The following is a 23,600-nucleotide window of genomic DNA, read 5'->3' on the forward strand; positions in this document are numbered from 1 at the left end:
TGCACTCTGATTGATTGGTAATATCCATCATAGACATAAGAAGCATGACTCGCAGCATGTGTATATTTCCCAATTCTGGACTAACCCTGTAGTAGGATTAAAGGAAAGGCTTAACGCTCAAGGTCAGTGAGTTAGAGGCAAAAGTCAGACAAGCTTCTATAATTAATCTTATTCAGAATCTCACTCTGACAATTATTCCCTCTGCCTTTCTTTTCCAGTGGGGCATCACAAGTACCTTAGCTATAAGTGGAGGACTTCAGAAACACTGTGTGGGGTGAGTTAGAAGCTAGTCCTAGGGTATGCTAAGATTACAGAAAAAGCAGCACTTGTGTGTGAGAAAATCCTATTTCCTTTCTCTCTAGAGTTAGAATAACAACGTGTCAGTGCTCTGGGTATGTTTAATTATTTATATGGGGGTTATTAGTGTGTGGTTAGTGAGTCCTTATTGAAAGTTATACATGTCAGCAACCTGCAGTGAAGCTATGTAAGACAGTGTTCTTGTTCAATTGTTAAGATATAAAATGAATAACGAAGGGCATTTTAGTGGAAACTTACCTGAAAAAAAAGCTGTTCAAGGTAGGGAAAGAAAAGTGAGAAAGAAGGGTAATGAGTCATTCTATCCCTATGGGAAAGTAAAGCAATCTTTCTCATAAATTAGTGGATGATGGATATATCCATAGCAGATGACACACAAAGCAGCCATATTTGAACTTACTGCACCCTGAACTTTTAAAGATGGCATCATGGAGGGCACTGATATTCTCCCTGCTAGTGTTTTATTGGACCATGGTATTGTTTTGCTTGTCTCCTATACCCATAAACCTTACCTCCACTGAGGTGTGTCTATCGACTTAGCCTTGTCTTGTCCATGGAATGGGAAAATATAGGCAGTTCTTGCAACAAATGTAAGGATAGCTCATTTATTATTGGTTTTTCTTGGACCTTCTGTACAGACCCTATTGTTCCTAGGTTCTTACCTTCTTATTACCTCTCTGTAAATATGTGATTTCTAACCTTTATTGTGTAGTATCTCCCTTCCTGGGTCTCTCACTCGTGTCACAACATTCCTATTGTATTAGCTTCCAATTGCCACTGTAATAAATTACCATAAATAAAGAGCCTTAAAGGAATACCAATGTATGATCTTTCTGTTCTTGAGATCAGAATTCTAAAATGACTTTGCAGGGCTTAATTCCTCCTGTAGGTGCTAAGGAAGAATCAGTTCACTTGCCTTTTCCAGCTTCAAGAGGCTCCCCATATTCATTGGCTTATGATCCTGCATCATTCTGACCCCTATTTCTACCATCAAATACCCTTCTCTCCCTCTGCTTCCATAGTCACATCATCTTCTCTAACTCTGACCCTTCTGATTCCTTATTATTAGGACTTTGTGATTACACTGAGCCCAGGATAATCCAAGATAATCTCCACATCTCAAAATGCTTAATTTAGTCCCTTCTTTAATGAGCCTTTTGCCAGTTACAGAAACATACTGACAGATTCTGGGGATTAGGACATGGACATCTTTTGGAACAATTCTTCAGTCTCCCATACCTAGGAACCTATTAGATCCTGTCATTTGATATATCCTAGCCCATGTCTGAGAACTTGCTATTTCAGGTAGCTCTTATACCGGCATTTCTTTCACTTGATCTCTCATGTTTTCTGCACTTGAATTTGGTTTAACAGTTTGGATCCTCTCCACTTGCATTGTCTAAATTGGGGTCCTTAAACCCAATCCTTTGGCTGGAAACATTTCCTTCTTTCCTGTGTTGAACTTCTAGCTTTAGAGCCAATTAGTCTACTTACAACCAAGCATCCTTCTCATAGTGAAATATAGAAATTCTTCATCAACCTATGGATTCTGAGCCCATGGTCCTTCCCCACTCTCCTCATTTGCAATCCTCCACATTCTTATGGAAAGAACATATTCCTGCCCTATAATTATAACTAAGTCTAACCCTAGGGCCCATGTATGTTGTATTCCTGGTCCCAGCATTTGCAGCCTGGACCTGGCCCATGGCAGAAAGCCTGTCTGAGACACTTTGAGTTGGCATCTTGGACAAGCTGAATTTCTCAGATGCTTTTGTTGCAATGTAAACCAATCATGCAATGTAAACAAATCAGACTACCAAAAAGTGAGAAAAGGGGGGAAAAAAACCCCAAACAAGCAAACAAACAAACAAAAAAACCCTCTGCTTTATTTGGAGTGACTGTTTTGTTTAGTCCTTCTCACATTTTTATCCTTACCTACTCTGTGTCTATGGCTATAGTACAACAGGTTCACAGGCACCAGAGCAATTACCTGGCAAATAAAGAAGTGCTTGTAAATGTTTTGTTTGCTATGTGTCCCTGTACATGTCATACAATTTCATATGAGCTTGTGATTATTAAGCTGACTGCTTGGCCATGGATGTGGCTTCAGTTTGCCACAATTTTGTAAAATCTCCCTACAGATCTGATGTTCTGATTTACAACACAAAATATTTGTTCCAAATGTCCACAAAGGGATTTCTAAACTGTAATTCATGGACACACATATGGAAGAGGAATTTTTTGCTCAGTTGTTTGTAAAACTTGGTGAAGTGCTTCTTCCTTGAGAAATGGCATCATGACCCCTTGGAATGACACATCATATTGAGGGAAAGGTTAGAAGAGAGTCTTGGGTAGTTAGAAAAAAGATATTCAAAATACCTAGGAATAAACCCACCTAAGGAGACAAAAGACCTGTATGCAGAAAGCTATAAGACACTGATGAAACAAATTAAAGATGATACAAACACATGGAGAGATATACCATGTTCTTGGATTGGAAGAATCAACATTGTGAAAATGACTTTACTATACAAAGCAATCTACAGGTTCAATGCAGTCCCTATCAAACTACCACTGATATTTTTCACAGAACTGGAATAAAAAATTTCACAATTTGTATGGTAACACCAAAGACCCCGAATAGCCAAAGCAATTTTGAGAAAGGAAAACAGAGCTGGAGAAATCAGACTCCCTGACTTCAGACTATACTGCAAAGCTACAGTAATCAAGACAGTATAGTACAGGCACAAAAACAGAAATATAGATCAATGGAACAGGATAGAAAGCCCAGAGAAAGACTCATGCACATATGGTCACCTTATTTTTGATAAAGGAGGCAAGACTATACAATGGAGAAAAGACAGCCTCTTCAGTAAGTGGTGCTGGAAAAACTGGACACCTACATGTAAAAGAATGAAATTAGAACACTCTGTAACACCATACACAAAAATAAACTCAAAATGGATTAAAGACCTAAATGTAAGGCCAGACACTATCAAACTCTTAGAGGAAAACAAGCAGAACACACTATGACATAAATCACGGCAAGATTCTTTTTGACCCACCTGCTAGAGAAATGGAAATAAAAACAAAAATAAACAAATGGGACCTAATGAAACTTAAAAGCTTTTGAACAGCAAAGGAAACCATAAACAAGACAAAAAGACAACCCTCAGAATGGGAGAAAATATTTGCAAATGAAGCAACTGACAAAGGATTAATCTCCAAAATTTATAAGCATTTCATGCAGCTCAATAACAAAAAAACAAACAACCCAATCCAAAAATGGGCTGAAGACCTAAACAGACATTTCTCCAAAGAAGATATACAGATTGGCAACAAACACATGAAAGGATGCTCAACATCACTAATCATTAGAGAAATGCAAACCAAAACTACAATTAGGTATCACCTCACACCAGTCAGAATGGCCATCATTAAAAATATAGAAACAATAAATGCTGGAGAGGGTGTGGAGAAGAGGGAACCCTCTTAACACCGTTGGTGGGAATGTAAATTGATATAGCCACTATGGAGAACAGTATGGAGCTTCCTTAAAAAACTAAAAAAGAAACCACCATACAACCCAGCAATCGCACTATTGGGCATATACCCTGAGAAAACCAAAATTCAAAAAGAGTCATGTACCACAGTGTTCACTGCAGCTGTATTTACAATAACCTGGACATGGAAGCAACCTAAGTGTCCATCAACAGATGAATGGATGAAGAAGATGTGGCACATATATACAATGGAATATTACTCAGCCATATAAAGAAACAAAATTGAGTTATTTGTATTGAGGTGGATGGACCTAGAGTCTGTCCTACAGAGTGAAGTAAGTCAGAAAGAGAAAAACAGATACCATATGCTAACGCATATATATGGAATCTAAAAAAAAAAAAAGGCTCTGAAGAACCTAGGGGCAGGACAGGAATAAAGATGCAGGAATAGAGAATGGACTTGAGAACATGGGGAGGGGGAAGGGTAAGCTGGGAAGAAGTGAGAGAGTGGCATGGACTTATATATACTACCAAATGTAAAATATATAGCTAGTGGGAAGCAACAGCATAGCACAGGGAGAACGGCTTGGTGCTTTGTGACCACCTACAGGGGTGGGATAAGGAGGGTAGAAGGGAGGGAGATGCAAGTGGGAAGAGATATGGGGATATATGTATATGTATAGTTGATTCACTTTGTTATAAAGCAGAAATTAACACACCATTGTAAAGCAGTTATACTCCAATAAAGATGTTTAAAAAAAAAAGATAAAAGATAGTCAACATAAAAATTATGTCTTATAGTATGACTTGTTTTCATTACACCACATAAAATGTACCCTGAAATTTTAAATAACATTAAATAAAGGCTTCTTTTTTTCTTTTTTATATTTAAGGGGCATGTGAGTTAAAGAGGCTGAGACACATTCCTCTATCTAGAATTTTCCTTCTCTTTGCATAAACTCTAATGTACATTTTCTCTCTCTTTTTTTTAATAACTTTATTTATTTATTTTTATTTATTTATTAATTTTTTCGGTACGCGGGCCTCTCATTGTTGTGGCCTCTCCCGTTGCGGAGCACAGGCTCCGGACACGCAGGCTCAGCAGCCATGGCTCACGGGCCCAGACGCTCCATGGCATGTGGGATCCTCCCGGACCGGGGCACGAACCCGTGTCCCCTGCATCGGCAGGTGGACTCTCAACCACTGCGCCACCAGGGAAGCCCTCTTTTTTTTTTTTTTTTTTTGATGGATTTCTTAATTACATTTTTCTATTTAGTCTCAATTTTTTGTGGTTTCTATGTTCAGGGAATTAAGCACAGAAAAAAAGCAATGAAAAGGGGGACAGCAAAATTAAAATATAGTTGAAGTATGGAAAGAACGATGAAATTTGGGGTAGATATAGATTTGAGAATGTTGTGATAGCCATTGGAAAAAAGAAGGGCATTCAAGTATGCTCAGAGAAGAGAACTGCTTTAAAAATTTGGAAAATTTTATTTTGAAATGAGTAGCCTCCTGGGTGCTAAATCTAATATATCTCAAATTCCTATGGTTCTGCTATCCTCTACTGCCAGACTTCCTGGACTGTGTATGATTCAAAACCTTCAGGTGGAAATTAGATGATAGAACCTTTTGAAAATATTGTTTACCTAAAATGCTTTACAGACAAAAACTCAATGATTTAATTTTGTTCTATTTTCTAAACTGCTATCTTTTAAATATTTTTTGACAAATATAGCAAATGAAAAATTGGGGAGGGAAAAATTGATTCACTGGTATTTTATTTTGTTCTGTTTTCTGACTGAAACAGAAATACAACTATTCATATTCCTGGTATTGGTCAACTTTTCAGGGCTTAGGTGTTGATTATTATTTAAATAGATAATATTATGGGTAATAATTAAGATTTTCATTTTGAAAAATCTTTCCATGAGTAGTCATGATGCTTCTGACATTCTTAAATAGTATATTAATGAGAAAATCATGAACAATTGCTTTCTCCCCTGGACTTTTTATCCAATATATTAAAGATGAAATTGCTATGGTTTGTTCTGTCTCAATGGGGTTCCTCTGTCTTCCTCCAGGACAGGCTGTCATCTAGAGCCCAATCATTTTCTCCTTGGGAGCTGGCACTTTCCCACTCATCCATAGCTGTTTTCTACTCTTTTCTAAAAGTTATACATTTTGACAAGAGATTACAGACCTGTGACTTTACAGAGGAGACATCTGAAATAATTAGCTTTTTTCCTTAGAGGAGCCCTCTTGGAAATTTTCCACAGGCATTACCGAAGGTACAGATATTATAGATTACTCCCCCATTGGCATTTGTCTCTTTACTCACTATAATTTCATTAATTCTCCTAATGTTGCCTGAGTCTGATCTCTCATCAGTCAATAGCTTTTGACCACATAGTTTGTATTTAAATAATTGCTTATTATATTGCCTTCTGAAATTAAGAAGAACATTTGATCATGAAACAAGGCACAATGAAACAACTGAAGACTATTCCAAGAGTGGATTTGGTTTACTTAGGTATGATTTAAAAAGTGTCAGTTATATAAAGAAATCTAAATTTGCTATAATTCACTGATCCAAGACATCAATCAACAAGTACTCCTACAGCACCTACTTTTAGTCCTCCTTATGGAGAACATAAGTCCAACTTATGTTCATTTATATTTTATGTTTCCTGCAGTCAACATTCTTTTTCTCCTTTAAAAATATATAATGCTTTGGTGGTGGTGGTGGTGGTGGGATGAATTGGGAGATTGGGATTGACATATATACACTAATATGTATAAAATAGATAACTAATAAAAAATGAAAAAAAAAGACTGGATCAACACCTAAAATCATCAATATAATAGTATCTATAATTATTAATACTGTATTATATACTTGAAAGTAAATCTTAAATGTTATCACCACATACGAAAACAATTATGCCTATGTGATGGGATAGAGATACTAACTAACCTTATTGTGGTAATCATTTTGTAATATATACATATATCTAATCATCACAGTGTACCCCTAAATTTACATATGCTATATGTAAATAATATCTCAATAAAGCTGGGAAGAAACTTTTAAAAATATATAATGCTTTATCCAAGTTTATATATTATCTCTTTCTGATCAACTCCCAATCTAATGGATATCATTGAACTGACCAATTATAATCATCCCAGTGCCTATAGTATTCGTAATGATTGAGCTATTGCAGTGTCAAAAATAGTGCTATCACCTTGAAATAGAGTCAAAGCCACTATTCCAAAAAATAATAAGCCTTAGATAATGACATCTTCCTGTCTGAGTTGATTTGGATATTCATACTGTATTCTTTCATTTGTTGATTCAGCAAATATATAACGAGTACCAAATATTTGCCAGATATATTAGGCTTTAGCAGGTGTGTGTATGGGGGATTAGGATAAATTTGGAGATCTCCTTTCAACTCCATGAATGATGAATTTTGGATCTGGAATCTCATTTGCATCAAACATCATTAGTTATTTTAAAAGATTTCTTCCAAACTAATATAAGGGGCTGTACCTTGTAGTGGTTAAGAGTATGGGCTCTAAAGTCCTATGGTCGGAGTTCAAATCCCACCTCTACCCCTTGTGAGTTAGGTGACCTTGGACAAATTACTTAATGTCACTCTGCCTCAGTTTTCTCACTGAAAACATTTTAAGAATTGGGTCATTATTAAAAGAAGATAACACTTCTGAAACATTGATCACAGCTCTTGGCACATGGAATACATGTTACACATATAAAAAGAAAGAGAGTGATAGAATGAAATATCAGGGCAGTTGCTTAATTGGTTTCTTTAAACAGGTGACAATGTGACTGAGAACACTATTCTTTTGTGATCCTGCCCTTACATCTTGTAACCTACTATTTACACTTATTGAACTTGGGATCCTAATTAAAAAAAAAAAAAAGGGTGTGTGCTGAGATGAGGGGTCTACACTTGAAAGAGACCAGAACAATCTACTAGTGGAAGAACAAACTATTGCACTCATTTAGTTGAAGTAAGAGTATTGTTTCTCAGTGCCTGATTGAGTTTACCACAGTCATCTGTGACCTAGTAGCGATTACAGCATGAGTAAATATCAAGAGAGTACATGAAGTTCTCAGTAAACATATAAGGAGTTATAGCCTCTTCTTGGGAGTGTTTCTTATTTTTCCAATGTGAATAAAAATATTCTGTCTCTTTTGGAAGCACCAATGTTGACTACATCTGATACCACTTAACAAGGTAGAAGGGTATGAAATTGACTGTTGCTCATATGTTGTATACCTAGGTGCTATTTCTATTATTACAGAGTTAGAGATATTTGAATTTGGTTGAATTATACCCTTGCCCTCATAGTTCATGGTCATTCTTGTTTTCTACCTGGCCTTGTTCGTTTTGTTGTTGTCACAGATGAAATAAGAAAGAAGGAAAAATTTGAATTAATATATCTATGTTTCATGGTTATGAAATATAATTACCTATGTACATAAGGAAGTATGTGGTTTGCTCTGTGTGTGTATGTGTGTGTGTGTGTGTATGTAACAAACTTAAGAATTTATGGATGCTGTTATATTGTTATTTTTTTTGGATTGAGTTGGGCAGTGATATTACTCACAGTTTATAACTCAGACTTTACATGTATTATTCTTAAACATTAAAGGTGTTATATAACTGGCAATTCCATGATCAAATATCTTTGCTGGAAAATTGATTATTTCATTTTTTTTTTAAGATTTTTTGATGTGGACCATTTTTAAAGTCTTTATTGAATTTGTTACAGTATTGCTTCTGTTTTATGTTTTGGTGTTTTGGCCCCAAGGCATGTGGGATCTTAGCTCCCCGACCAGGGATTGAGCCTGCACCCCCTGCATTGGAAGGCAAAGTCTTAACCACTGGACCACCAGGGAAGTCCCTGATTATTTCATTTTAAATTGTGTTTTTCTCTGTTCCACTAACTTTGATATAAATAAATCACTTCATATATCTTCCTAATTTTTAAAATTAGTTTTTATTGGCATATAGTTGCTTTACAATGTTGTGTTAGTTTCTACTGTACAGCAAAATGAATCAGTTATACATATACATATCCCCTCTTCTTTGGATTTCCTTCCCATTTAGGTCACCACAGAGCATTGAATAGAATTCCCTGTGCTATACAGTAGGTTCTCATTAGTTACCTATTATATTTTATACATAGTATCAATAGTGTATATATGTCAACCCCAATCTCTCAATTCCTCTCACCCCTCCCCTTTCCCCCTTGGTATGCATACATTTGTTCTCTATGTCTGTGTCAATTTCTGCTTTGCAAATAAGATCATCTATACCATTTGTCTAGATTCTACATATATGCGTTAATATACGATATTTGTTTTTATCTTTCTGACTTACTTCATTCTGTATGACAGTTTTGTTCCTTTTTATGGCTGAGTAATATTCCACTGTATATATATACTGCATCTTCTTTATCCATTCCTCTGTTGATGGGCATTTAGGTTGCTTCCATGTCCTAGTTATTGTAAATATTGTTGCAATGAACATTGGGGTGCATGTGTCTTTTTGAATTATGCTTTTCTCTGTGTATATGCCCAGTAATGGGATTGTTCTGTTATTAGTTTTTTAAGGAACTTCTATACTGTTCTCCATAGTGGCTGTATCAATTTACATTCCCACCAACAATGCATGAGGGCTCCCTTTTCTCCACACCCTCTCCAGCATTTATTGTTTGTAGTTTTTTTTGATGATGTCCATTCTGACTGGTGTGAGGTGATACCTCATTGTAGTTTTGATTTGCATTTCTCTAATAATTACTGATATTGAGCATCTTTTCATGTGTTTGTTGGCCATTTGTATGTCTTCTTTGGAGAAATGTCTATTTAGGGCTTCCACCCTTTTTTGGATTGGGTTGTTTTTTTGATATTGAGTAGCATGAGCTATTTGTATATTTTGGAGATTAATCCTTTGTCAGTTGCTTCCTTTGCAAATACTTTCTCCCATTCTGAGGGTTGTATTTTAATCTCATTTATGGTTTCCTTTGCTGTGTAAAAGCTTTTAAGTTTCATTAGGTCCCATTGTGTATTTTTGTTTTTCTTCTCATTACTCAACAAAGTGGGTCAAAAAAGATCTTGCTGTAATTTATGTCAAAGCAAGTCCTGCCCATGTTTTTCTCTAAGAGTTTTATAGAGTCTGGCCTTACATTTAGGTCTTTAATCCATTTTGAGTTTATTTTTGTGTATGGTGTTAGGAAGTGTTCTAATTACTTTCTTTTACATGTAGCTGTCCAGTTTTTCCAGCACCACTTATTGAAGAGGCTATATTTGCTCCATTTTATATTCTGGCCTCCTTTTTCATAGATTATGTGACCATAGGTGTCTTGTGACCAAGAAAATGAGTCTGAAAGGTGAGGATTTCAAACAGTAGATTTCTTCCTCCTTCAAACTGCTGACCCCACAATGGTAGGCATCGCACCTTCTGCCTCCTGCTCAGCCTCTGTTCCTGGAGGTGAGCACCTCCGGGTCTTTCACTTGGAGAAGCTGCTGGTCAGGCCCATCTCCTCCTCCACCTGCAGTAGTGCTTCAGTGGGAATCAGATTGGACGGCATGTCCAGGTTCTGGAGGGACAGAAACTCTGACGTATCCATGGCATGTAACGTTTCTGTCTGAGGGTATGAAGGAGTCACTGCTTGTCTGCTTTGCTCACAGGAAAAGGATGTGGTGGAGGAGGACAGGGGGATCGGGGGCGGGGAAAAAGTCTGCGGTGGTAGCTTCAGGCTGGGCTCATCAGGAGGCTGGAGCCTCCTGGAGCAGGAGGGGAAGGACAGCCCTTCCTCCTGCTGGCTGCCTGCACCTTGGCGGAGTCCCGGCATGCACACTGACACTGACAGGCCTCCTCTTGCTTGATGATGATCACAGGGACGCTGAGGCCAATCTGCTGTACAGCACTCCCTGTGCTACTGGCTACTGGTACTGCAGTGGTAAAAAACACCTTCTCAACTTTAGATGTTTGCTGAATTTGTTCTTGGGTGTATGAGCTGGTGGCACCATTCAGTATCCACTGTAAGTTCTGTTCTCCCGTGACAAGGCTGGGCTGCAGGAGAGCCGTGCTCAGAGTCGGGGTGATGGTTATAGTGGGATTACTAGTTAGGACGGAGTTGGCATCCAGGGGCAGAGTCTGGACCATGGCCAGCAGGGGCTCAGTAGTACTCTGTGGTTGAGGCGGTGCTGCCATGGCTGACGCCACTGCCACTGCTGATGCCAAAGCCCCAGCGACAACAGAAAGTCCCGGCACAATGGGCTGCGGTGCCTGAGGGTGCGGAAGAAACTCTTGATGATTAGCAGAAAACTGTGTGCTGTGGGGAACAGGCACTTCTGGAGGTTGTAAGAGAGCAGGTGGGTTGCCAAATGCAGCTTGCTGGGAGCCAGTTCCTAGGGAGGGAGCAGGCAGAGGAGTAGACGGTGCTGAGGCTGGTAGTAGAGACCGGGGTGGCTCGGATATGCCAGGCTGTCTGTTGAGGATCTTCCTGGATTGCTGGGTCAGCTGACTTCCGGAACATTGGTTCAAAAATGATGGCTGGTGAAAGTGTGCTGAAAGTGAGCATTCTGGCCTGTATTGGAATGTTCTTGAAATTCGGAATCTGTGGACAGAAGGCTTAAATTCCTCAGAGTGAGTGATTTGTATCCTCGGATCCATTGTGATTTAGAAGTGCACTGTATGAATTTCCTTTGTTATTGTGACCTTTCATGTGACTTTTGAGACTGCACTGAGTGCTGAAAGTTTTCTCACAGCCATTACTGGGGCAGACAAAGGGTCTTTCACCAGTATGTGTACGGACGTGAGTTTTGAGGTGGTGGCTTGCTGCAAATGCTTTTCCACAGCCATCACGATCACACCGAAATGGCTTTTCTCCTGTCTGGGTTCGAATGTGCTTCCTCAGATCACTGAACGTGGTGAAGTACTTGCTGCAGCCTTCAGATTCACAGTTAAACGTCTTCCCTGTGTGAAGCCTCTGATGTGTTTTCAGCCTGTACAGCGTGTTGAACGCCTTCTCACGGCCCTGCACTTTGCACTCAAACGGCTTCTCCTTTGTGTGCACCGCACGTGGATCCTGAGGCTGTAGGAGGTGAGGAAGGCCTTGCCGCAGGCCTCCTGATTACTGACAAAGGTGTACTCTCCCCGGTGGGTCTTCTGGTGGGTGCTCAGGTTGCCTGCTGTGCTGTAGGTGTGGGGACAGCCCTCAAAGGTGCACTGGTACCGCTTTACTTCGTTATGTTTCGTTTCTGGACATTCCGACTGCAGTTGTGAGGGCTGCACCTTCAATATTTCTTGGCATGGGCGTGGAACCAGGGTTTATTGTTAAATGAATCTGATCTGGTGAGATAATGTGTTGCACATAAACCTGGGACATTGCTTCATGATCTATTAGATGAAAGCCCTCTTCACCCCCTACTAGAAAAGGCAAGTGTTCTCTGTACTGTCCGTCGTCATCTTCATCTTTCAAAGTGCCAGGATCCTGCTCGATAAGAACAGTTGTCCTATCATAAACAGTTCCAGATGAGGAAGGCACCAGTCCGTTCTTATACACAAACCTGAGCATCTTGTCATCAGGGGTCAGCTCATCTTCCTCTACCTCAAAGTAGCTGATGCTGTCATCTGGACTGTGTTCCCCCATGGTTCAGTCGTGCTCAGCCCAATTGTGAGAAATGGAAAGGTAGTGACCTGTCTCCGCGGCTCCCGGCAATGGCGGCGGCGGCAGCAGCTTCTCCCCTTCCCAGCGGCACCAAAACTTTCTTTTTTTAAAGTGAATTTTATTTCAAATGGCTTACATTACTTACCATACAGTAGATAGGCAATTAGTCCAAAGAAATCTCTTTTCTAATTTCATTTCCTTCAAGAGGACTTTTCTCCACCATTTCACCTTCTTGACTTTCCTGTCCTTGTATTGATGGGGTAGTATATTGCCATTACCTTTGCAATCTTTTTTCATTCCCCTTACAACTGAATTTAATTTAGTCTGCCATTCTAGACATGAAGTGTTGATCCAACTGAGTTATTTAAACTCAAAAAGGTACAGGATTTTTATTACTCCAATTCAAGTTTTATATGTGACAAGTCTGTCAAAGATGGAAGCCCAAGATTATTTTTAAAAGAGGAAATGATTCTCTTGTGTTTGTGACTTTGGATAATGCATATAGCAGAACTGGTAACCATCCTTACCCCTGATGCCTATGATCTCCCAGACCATCTAGCACCTGTTAATCTATTGAAATTTACCATACATTTTTCCTTTCATCTTAACCTTACATTAAATATTTCCTGCAATGTAGATATCTGAGCCACTTAAAAACAAATAGTTTATTAAAAATTACATGGTATATAGGTTATTTTAGCACAGACAGCACATTTTTTACCACCACATCTGTTACTAACATGATTCACTATCTAAGCAATGTGTGTATCTCTATGGTAAGGATGTGAGAATATGATTACAACCAAGTGATATAGGAGGTTATTTTCCTTATGTCATATGAGAAATTATAGGAGTCTAGACTAAATAAGGGGCAGAGGAAATGTATAAAACACACATGATTAAAGAGACCAAAGCTGTAGAGATCAACAAGATTTGATGACCTATTAGAAGGGGCAAAGTAGAGGATAGTGCTGTTAAGGAAATAAATACAAATTTGCCTTCGGTGACTAAATCTTGTCATGATGTCACTTTAAAAACTAAACACGTTGAAGGGGCTAGATTTGTTATTGTATTCTGTTGGATTGATTGATTTAATTATATCCATTTTGCATATATGAAACATGATAGGAGATATCTGGTAGGCTGTTGGAGATATAGATCTGGATTACAAAAGAGATAGGACTACTATTCACCAGCAAACACGTAGTAGTCGAAGAGTGGATAGGGTTGTTTGGGAAGTTGTGGATGCAAAAGAGCAGAGGGCTTAGGACACAAGTTCAAAAAAATAACCCAGAAACTAAACAATAACTAGAAAAGTTAAGAAAGTAAGGAAAATGGTGCCACAAAATCTGATGGAAGGGGAAAATAAAATAAGGTCTAGAAAAGAGAAACTGAATGGATTAAAGATTTAGTTAATAAGACCTCTATGTGTAAACTGACAGAAGTATGATGACTTAACCTGCTTGAGGAAGTGGGCATGAATTGGGGTTGCTTATAAGGGTCACATGTTACTTGTAAACATGTATAATCTACCTGGACAGTGTTTTCAATCTTTGGAGATGATAACCAGAAGTGAATGTATTATATATTATAAGAAAAGTGTTTAAGATTATATATATGTATATGTTATACATAATAACATACTATATATAACTATATATATATACACATATATACATATATATATATATATATATATATATATCTTTACATGTACATATAATCTCCAGAAACTTCAGAATTTCTATATAGAGGAAGCTTATAGGTAGCATTCTAGTTGAAACAGAAGGCTAAGGAACATTTTTTGAGGTTGTATTTCCACAAGCACTTGGTATTTGCTTGGAGATTGTGTTTCATTAGGGGTGACTGTGTGGAGGGCTGGCTGATGAAAACTGCGGTGATGAACTTAAGCTACTTAACTGCCATGAGCCAGATCTTGATACCACGGTTAGATCTGTGGAATCACATGCAGGTCACCCCTTGGGTTCTCTGTTGGTAACTTTGGGCGGGCTTTAATGAGGATGGCATGATGATCAGTTCTGGGTATTATACCTGTCCATTCCAAGTATAACAACCCATTTAAAAATCTTCCCTAGAAGGTGAATATTAGATCTGATAGTCTTTTGAAATATCTTGCAATGCTGTTAATCAATACTTTTCGTAATCAACACTCCAACGTAATTATGATTTTCTTTTAAAAAGTGAAACAGTGGGCAAAGAAGTGGGCAAATGTTTTAAAATAGTGCAGGTTGGATCTCTGGGGATTTTAAAGAACCATGTGTTTGTTGAAAAAAAAGTGTTGCTCAAGCTTAAAAATAGTTGAAACTGAAACCAAGCATATTCATTTAAAAAGTTTATTCTAATCCTACTCCAGACTCTTTCAGAACAATGTTATTTATTCTATTCAATCCCCATATCTTAACATAGTTGACAATGTTGGAGGTATTTCAAAGTTGACATTGCTGGCATAATTTCTGTGAATGTTTTAATGTCTATTGAAACATGAGAATCTCTAGAAACAGAAAAGCCATTCTTTCTTATCTTTCAAAAAAGTGTTTATGTCTGCAAATGACCTCTCAAAAGAAACTTCCACAAATGTTATCTTTTTTATTGGTAAAAAGAGGAAAATTACTTCATCCAAGTGTAAGTAATATGAATAAGAAAATTCTCATTACAGAAATTTGCCAGGGCCCTTTTATTTAGCTCAATAGCATTCAGTTGGCTATAGTGATAAAATTCAAAGTTAGCAGTAGTGGAATATTCTTCCATTTAACATCAAGCCAGTACTGAAGAAAATTGCTGTCATAGTTTCTAAGTTATTAACCTTTACAATGAGATATATTTTTATGCATAGAGAAGAATTTTCTCCTCTATTTTAGTGTGAACTTAAGTTAGAGATACTAATCAAATAAATAAATTGAAATCGAGCCATACACAGCTGTTTTCTTTTGTCCTTTCTACATTTGCCTTTACGTTACATATTGGAAAAATGTAGGAAATGTTTGAAACTCTTATTGATTACAATAATGCATTTTTTTTTTTTTTTGCGGTACTTGGGCCTCTCACTGTTGTGGCCTCTCCCGTTGCGGAGCACAGGCTCCAGACGCGCCGGCTCAGCGGCCATGGCTCACGGGCCCAGCCGCTCCACGGCATGTGGGATCTTCCCGGACCGGGGCACGAACCCGTGTCCCCTGCATCGGCAGGCAGACTCTCAACCACTGCACCACCAGGGAAGCCCAATATTGCCATTTTGTTATGCCAATAAAAGTGATTGTATGAGTTAAAGCATATGCCTTTTTCTTAAAAGTGTGCGATAGACTCCTATTGCCATTAAAACCCCTCAAAAATCATTATCTATGTCTGAATTACTTCATTCAAACTCCCTATTCCTTCACTGTGGTTCTAGCCAACTTCCTGACAGAAAGTAATCAAAAATGCCTTTATCCATTCATTTCCCTTCTGCCTTAGTGGATTTTCCATAGTACTGCATGCCTAGGTTACCCAACTTTCCTCTTTTTGTATTCCCACGAGTTGATCTTCCATAAATGGTTCCACAATTTAACCTCACCCCAAAACCTCGTTCAGATTTATCAAGGTATACTTGAGTACTTCTTTCTTCTAACCCTGTTTAGTACATCACTCTTGCAGCTAAACTCTATGAGCTCTCCAGTTTATGCATTTATCCAGCTAAAACCTCCCTTTGTAAATAACTTATTCCAGTCTTTATTTTGATAGTCCTTTATCCTATTCACATTTATCAGCCCCCTGCCCCACATAGTAAAACACATGAGTTTAGAGTAGGACAGCTAGAGTATAAAATTTAGTTCTGAGTGTGTGACTTGATTCTCTGAAATTCAGTTTTTGCATCAGCATTATAGGAACAACAATATTTATTACAGAGTATTGTGTGAGTATTAAATAACTTAAATAATGTAAGACACTTTGCTAAATGCCTAAAACTTTGAAAGAATTGAATATGTTAACCATCCTCATTCTCAATAATTTTATTATTCTGCTGTTTTTGAACATCTCTAGGAGATGTAAAATAAACTGAGATACAGTGAAATAGTCATTGGATTTGAAATTAAACAGATCTCTGTTAGTAATCTAACAGACTTAAAACATATTAGCTGTGTGACTTTAAGTGTCTTACCCTCTTTAAGCTTTATAGTGATGATTCAATAACATGATTTGTATATAACAGCTGACATAAAATTTGTCCTGATTAAATGTCTATTGAATGTGTAAATGAGTGATATACACTGCAGTGTTGACCTTTACAGTTTCAAAAATATTTTCACTGAACCATCCAGCAAAGGTTTATTTATCACATTTGGACAGTACACTCTACTAGGCATGGGGAATAATTTTAAATAGGCCTGGTAAGGACCATTATCTATTTGTGTGGTACATAATATAGCACTGCCTGCCCTTAGATTGGTTAATAATTCTTTGGAAACAGTAGCAGGTATCTTTTTCTACTCAAGCCTAAACTATAATTCACATACATCTGGTATGTCTGGAAAACTGATGAGTCAGGCCTTCCCCTAATCAATTTCTATAACTTTTCCCCTATAATTCTTTCAAGCCACCTGAGACAATTATAGGGGTGGCCATAAGAGAAAAAGGTCTAGAGAAAGGTATTAGGAGAATGTACTCAGGGTCAGCAGCAAAAATGCATGCAAGGTAGACTCTGAAATAAGTTCCAGGGGAACAGTGCCATTGGAGGTAAGTGCGCTGGTTGGAAAGCATCCATGGTTCTAGGCTGAGTAGCAGAGAACAGCACTGGATGAAGCTTTCCAGCCTCAGCGTGGGGGTAGCAAATCTGGATTACATAAGAGATGTGATTACGACAAACTCAATCATATAATCTAGAATTTTTCCCCCATTGCAAGGTTGAATGTTAGTAAAAAGAAAACATTATTTAGGATTTACATATTAGTCACTTAACCACAACAGTCAAAACAATAACAGTTCATTTTAATATTTACCAGATTAAAAGTGCATTTCTAAAACCAAGTTCTCATTACTTACTGACTTCTCAACAGCTAGTATTTAAATGACTTCTATAAAGTCAACAGAATATGCATTATAACCATATAAACATTAATTGCATTAATAAATTTCCTATGTGACTTTAAGTATATGATCCCTCCAAAAGTTTTCACTATTTTTCCAAAATCATGTAGTGATATAATTACCCATAAATAAAAAGTGATGCAACATATTTGAATGTACAAGGTGCTACCTTGAAATTAGCTTATAAAAGTTAATGGTCAATAAAACTTGTTTTCAGTTCATAAAATGTGTTTATTTAACTTTCTCTTGAAATATCTGACAATTAGAAGCATGCTATTATTGTATTGGAAAAAAATCCAATTAAACCACAAAGCTACACCCCTTCTTTCAGAAATTTTCAGAGAAATAAGAAATAGCTCTTGAATAGGGGTCACATCTATATATTTACTGTAGAATTATGGTGAGAATATAATGGTGGAGAAGAATTAATTGGAAAAACAAGTTGGAACACTGTAATGTTATTTGTAAAAACAAATATGATGACTGACATATGCCCATGAACTTTTTGAATGAAAGTAGATGGAAATCTCTTGCCACTTGACATTAAAATTCCAACAGCAAATGTCTGTCTATGGCTGTATCCCAAACTGAGTAATTATATTTGGTCCATAGCATAAACATTTGATGATTTTATGTTTCTCAGTATGTCCTGCTTTTACAATTTCACCAAGGACTGCATTAAAAAAAAAAAAACACTAATATTAAAACGGCAAAATCAGGGAAAGTCAGAAAAAAGGCAACCAAATAAAACTGAAACAAGGCTAGATATATCTAGAGAGAGAGATGTTGCCATACATAAATAAATAAGCCTCCACCTTGAATGACTTTGGATTCTATGTAAAAATGGTCTACACATATTTAAGAGAAAAATTCCTCTAGCATGAGCTTCAGGCTCAGTGACTGTTATGCATTATATGTTAAAATGTAGTGAAAAGAAGAGGAAAAATATCTGTAGCTATGAGTGATGGGCAGGCCTATGGCCAGTAGTTATCTTCTCTCTTTTCATAAAATCCTCCAGTTGAATTTGGTGGAACAAACCTGTGTCCAGGTTATCCTGGGCCCTCTTTGGTTCCCTAAGTTTGGTATTGGCTAGTAGGTATGAAGCTTAATAACTCCCAAAGTCCTTTTGGATAGCTTGCTCATTCAGCATTAAAAGAAAGTGTGGCCAAATTGTTTTTAATTGCTCAATCAAGTGTGGCATGCTTGCTTGTTTTAATGTACAATGCTGAAAAAACAGTAGAATGAAGAGTTAAGATTAAGAAACATGATTCAGAAAAGTAAACCTCAAAAGGAGAATACCAGCTAAACTGAAGAAGTAATCCATGATCTTCAAGTCTTGGATACACACTCAAAAGAAAGTGGCCAACGGTTGCCATTTGGCATAAGCTCCTAAAGCTGGTACAACATGGTCTATCAATCCTGTGATCCTAGCTATACCGAGCTAGGTTGTGGGCAGGTGTATAAGCTGGGAATTACAATCTGCAAGTTGGACACAAATTGCTAAAGAGCAAATTCTTGCCTGATAGAGGAGCTCTGTACAGAGCAACAGCCTGTTAATACTCTCTTTTGGAATGCTCAGTGAGCAAGGAAAAGATAGACCACTGGGCCTCATTGTATTATTCTAAGTGCATTACACAGTCTGGAATAACTAGGATGAGAGAAGTATGTAATTTGTGAGATGACTCCCCTTTGCCCTTATTCTTGTGGGTCCTTGCAGTAAACCTCCCTTGGAGAAGATAGTCTGTGTAACCCTAGAAACATCAAAGTATTTGATCTCTTATGAGAGATAAGCACAGAAATATGAGCACCCAGATTTAGAAACTGTTGTAGTGTGACAGGCCATTGCCAAATCAGGCTGAATTTATAGCAAAGTTTCGAAGTGAGAGAGTAAAAATGACATATATACACTACCAAATGTAAAATAGATAGCTAGTGGGAAGCAGCCGCATAGCACAAGGAGATCAGCTCGGTGCTTTGTGACCACCTAGAGGGGTGGGATAGGGAGGGTGGGAGGGAGACGCAAGAGGGAAGGGATATGGGGATGTATGTATACATATAGCTGATTCACTTTGTTATACAGCAGAAACTAATACAACATTGTAAAGCAATTATACTCCAATAAAGATGTAAAAAAATAAATAAAGCAAAGTTTTAAAAAATTAAAAGTTAAGTTTCAATAATAATGTATTTTAGTTTTGAAGAGAAGTTTGAATTTTGCAGAGCACTATATACAGCTTTTATCTCATTTGATCCTCAAAATAGACCCAAATAAAGGAATAGGTATTATGTTTATTTTACAGATGAAGAAATTTAACCCCATAGAAATTAAAAGATTTTTTCCTACTTTATTAGCAAGGATCAGCAGTTAGGACTGGAACATGGGCATTCTGAATCTAATTCCAGTTGGGTGTACATGTGTCTGCACACATCTGGGCATACTGTGCAGCCTGCCTTGAAATGGGTCTCATCGAGTGTTACCATCCAGCTGAATGTCTACTCATAAATGATTCACCATGAAAATGGACGTTGCTGTGTAATTGATAGGAGTTAGAAGCCCTGGTAAAGTCATGCATAGCATGAAGAGATTTTTCATATTAATTTTTAAATCAAATTGGCAAGGATATTATGGGACAAATGAAATTCAATTTGACTTGCAGAGTTTCAATTTAAAAGAACTGAATATTTTGTCATGCAAAGTGAACAGTAGTATGCATAGAAAAATGATACAATCAAACCACATCTATGCATGGGTTGATTTTAATCCCATGGCTCTACTTTTGATGTAAGAGTAAGGATAAGTAAGGATAAGCGTTACCCACTGATAACAGTGGGTAACACTGAAGGAATGCTTATTGTATCAGACACTGTCCTAAGTACTTTAGGTATACAACTTTTCCAACCTCATAACAGCCTTTATGTATACAACTTTTCCAACCTCATAACAGAAGGAACAATTATTATCCCCCTTTTTAGACTGAAACTGAGACCCTGGGAATAAGTAACTTGTTAAAGGTTGCATAGTGGGTAAGTAGCAGAGCTGGGTTTTGCCTCTGCAGGCTAGCTCCAGAATGAATGCATTTAAAGAAGAAAGTATACCGCCTCTCATAAAAGTAGGATTACATAATGGAGAAGAACCGCAAGGGACTCTGGAGTCACACAGAATCAGTTGGATTTCTGGCTCTGTCACTGCCCAGCTGAATTATTCTGAACAAAAGGTTTACCCCATCTCTACCACAGTTTATTTACCTGTAAAATGGAGATGCTAGTAAAGCCCTTTTTCTAGGATCATTAGCAGTTTTAAGTGAGTTAAGCCTACTTCACTGCACATTAGGTAATGAATAAATGATAATTGTAGAGGAAAAGCAGAAATCATACTTTAAAAATAATCTACTCCAAGCCCTTAATTAAAAAAAAAAAAAAACGTGAAGAAGCTGAAGCCCAAAGGGGTTAGTGGCCAATTTTATATCATGTTGTCAGTGGCCAAATCAAGAGTAGAAGCCACACCTTTCAAATCTATGTTTGTGGTCCTTTGAACCACAAAAGAGTAAATAAAGGATTTTATCTCACATACTTTTTTTCAATTAAAAAAGTTCACTATTGAAATATTTTTACTCCTTCTCTGTTTAAAGATGAGTCTTCAGTTACAGGAATACATTTTCAGTCTTGTCTATATGTCACAACTATTTGTAAGTAAACTCTAAAAGCTGTGAACTTTTAGCTTGGAAAGAAAGAAATCACAATTTAGCAGTCTAAGATATAAACATGGTTTTGAGGAAGTTTTCTTTAATAGCATATTATTTGAGACTCATGATAGTAACAAAAAACTGGCAAATGGAGGAAATCTAGACAATTTTTTATCATACTCAGACTGTATGTAATAAATATCAACATTGATGACACAGGCAAGGGCTGTGAGGGCTCAGAGGAATAGGGGGTGGCAAGGACTGCAGTGTGTTGGGGGATAAAGCATGACACCCTCTCCCAGCACCTCTCCCCTCACTAAGGACTCGCACTGTCCCCCTTGGAACCTCTCAGAGGAGATACTTTGTAGTTTACTTGGACAAATATAAAATAAGTAAAATTCTAACAGTGAACAGATGAAGGATGCCCCCTTTACTTTCCTGATTAAGTATCAGGAAAGATAAGGATAGTTAATGAGGCATGCAAAACAAGACAAAGGCTGATGAAAGAAATGCAAATCGCTTACAAATATAGGGAATAATTGTGATCATATGCTTCTATTTTCTACCTCTACTTTTCTTTCCCTCTTTTTCATCTATGTCTTGCTATACTTTGGTTAATCCTCTTAAACCTAACTTCAGTTGTTTCTAGAATATGGCATAATACAAATTTAAAATAAGAAAAAGACGCTTAATCAAAAGATAACCATATTGAAAAACACACTGATATATGTACTGCGGTTTCTCAAGCTTATTTTTTTAAAGATTTTTTTGATGTGGACCATTTTTAAAGTTTTTATTGAATTTGTTACAATATTGCTTCTTTTGAATCTTTTGGTTTTTATGGCCACGAAGCATGTGGGATCTTAGCTCCCCAACCAGGGACCAAACTCGCACCCCCTGCATTGGAAGGCGAAGTCTTAACACTGGACTGCCAGGGAAGTCTCTCTCAAGCTTAATTTAACTCATAAAATTCTTTAAAAATCTTCAATCAGCATCCATTTATAATGCTCTTATTGAAGCAAGTATCTATGCAGATAAGTGCCCATATTATAAATGCACATCTCAGTGAATTTTCATGACATAAACATCTAACAGCACCAACATCAAGAAAAAAGAAAATACCTGGGTGGACTCTGATGCTTTTGCAAAAATGTTTCTATAAAAGGGTTTGATCTTCAAGGAATTCATGGAAAAGACTCTGACAAGTACAGGTTTCTGGTAACTGACTATACTGCTGAACCGAATGAATAAGCATTTTCAGAACTCTAATGGAAAACTGATGAATTCACAAAAGTGCTAACAAAGATCAAGATGAAAAAAAATTAATCACATGGGACTGAGTGAACTGATGAGGATGATTATAATTTTTGTGACTTTCTGTTTGAATAAAAAAAACATCCCACAAGGACACAAAGGCAAAAAATATACAAACCAATTTTCACTGCAAAGTAAAGGAGCTGTTACAGTGGAGGATTCCTGGACTGAATGTCAATATTATGACATAGCATGAGTGTGTTTCATGTTTGGTAATTGCAATCATTGTTGCTTTTGTTGTGGTCATCCATTTACAATGCTTGGTGTCAGTTTATTTATCTCTTGTAAAAGTAAAATACAGTGTGTAAAATACACTTTCATTGCTGTGGCCTGGGTTCAATCCCTGGTCGGGGAACTGAGATACTGCAAGCCTTGCAGTGTGGGCAAAAACAAAACAAAAAAAACCCCAGCAAACGTTGGGTCTCTGGAAAGGAAAGCCGTAGAGTGAGATTCTATAAATGTCTAAAAGAAAAAAAAAAAAAAAACCAGCACCCTGAGAAGCCCTCCTGTCCTGTCTTCCATTTTCTGCCCCACTAAGGTTACCCACCGTCCTGACTTCTATCACCATAGTACAAGATGGTCTGCTTTTGCGTGTTATAAAAATGGAATAATACCATACGCATTTTTCTGTGACTTCTGTTGTACAAATTTATGTTTAGATGATGATATTTACATTATTCATTAGGTAAACATAAATTCATAAATTCCTTGGATAAATGACTATTTAGATAATTTCCTCATTTTAAATTGGCTTGCCTTTTTGTTGTTGAGTTGTAAGTGTTCTTTATATATTCTAGATACAGTTTCCTTATCAGAACCTACAAATATTTTCTTGTGGAAAGTCTTAACTTTCTTTTATTTTTTTTAACGTTTTTATTGGAGTATAATTGCTTTACAATGGTGTGTTAGTTTCTGCTTTATAACAAAGTGAATCAGATATACATATACGTATTTCCCCATATCTCTTCCCTCTTGTATCTCCCTCTCTCCCACCCTCCCT

General features: G+C 37.2%; 1 pseudogene; it reads right to left on the reverse strand.

The window, feature by feature from the left end:
• Nucleotides 1–6,661: 6,661 nt before the first annotated feature.
• LOC149747779 (metal regulatory transcription factor 1 pseudogene) lies at nucleotides 6,662–14,088 on the reverse strand (annotated as a pseudogene).
• Between the last annotated feature and the right edge of the window lie 9,512 nt (nucleotides 14,089–23,600).

This window comes from Delphinapterus leucas, chromosome 13 (assembly GCF_059928025.1).
Source record: "Delphinapterus leucas isolate spDelLeu-1000000601 "Yukka" chromosome 13, BTC_Dleu_Yukka2, whole genome shotgun sequence".
Taxonomy (NCBI): domain Eukaryota; kingdom Metazoa; phylum Chordata; class Mammalia; order Artiodactyla; family Monodontidae; genus Delphinapterus; species Delphinapterus leucas.